Source organism: Sinocyclocheilus anshuiensis, unplaced genomic scaffold (assembly GCF_001515605.1).
Source record: "Sinocyclocheilus anshuiensis isolate Anshui unplaced genomic scaffold, SAMN03320099.WGS_v1.1 scaffold629, whole genome shotgun sequence".
NCBI classification, from domain to species: Eukaryota; Metazoa; Chordata; class Actinopteri; order Cypriniformes; family Cyprinidae; genus Sinocyclocheilus; species Sinocyclocheilus anshuiensis.
Window position 1 is genome coordinate 501,913 of NW_015536485.1, and position 552 is coordinate 502,464.

Consider the following 552-nt stretch of genomic DNA (forward strand, 5'->3'; position numbering starts at 1 on the left):
CATGGCACTAAAACGCCATTGTTATATATATATATATATATATATATATATATTAGTAAAAAAAAAATAAAGAAGTGTGCGAGTCTGATGAGCCTGACCGTTCTGGGCATTTGTGTCACTCTCTGGCTCAGATGGGTGTTTGCTGTTGTTTGAAAAGGTGGGAAGTGAAGATGAAGATCCACTGGACTCAGAGCTCTCCAAAATACACTCCATATAATCTCTGTAATGCCAAACAAACACCAGGCAGAATATGACCTTACACTGCATCGGATTCTATATACACAGAGTTTAATTAGAGGACTTAAGACTTGTGACTTTTAATGTGCCGCATGGTATTGATGACTGACTTACAAAACTCCAGGGCGAAGACTGTATTTTCTTTTTCCAAGCTTGGTTTGCTGTGCAAAGAAATCATAACGCTCAGATTTCTTCCACATGTAATAAAAGGCCACACATTCCCCTACAGATCTAGTTCTCACCTGGAAAAGTTTAATTAAGTAACAATTACCTAAGTGAACAATAAATAAAAAACAGCAAAGCTCACAAACTGAT

At 37.0% G+C, this 552-nt stretch overlaps 1 protein-coding gene across 1 annotated transcript in view; it reads right to left on the reverse strand.

Annotated features, from left to right (window-relative positions):
• LOC107684256 (mesoderm induction early response protein 1-like) overlaps positions 1-552 on the reverse strand; it is a 7,735-nt gene that overhangs the window by 435 nt on the left and 6,748 nt on the right. The window lies entirely within an intron of this gene.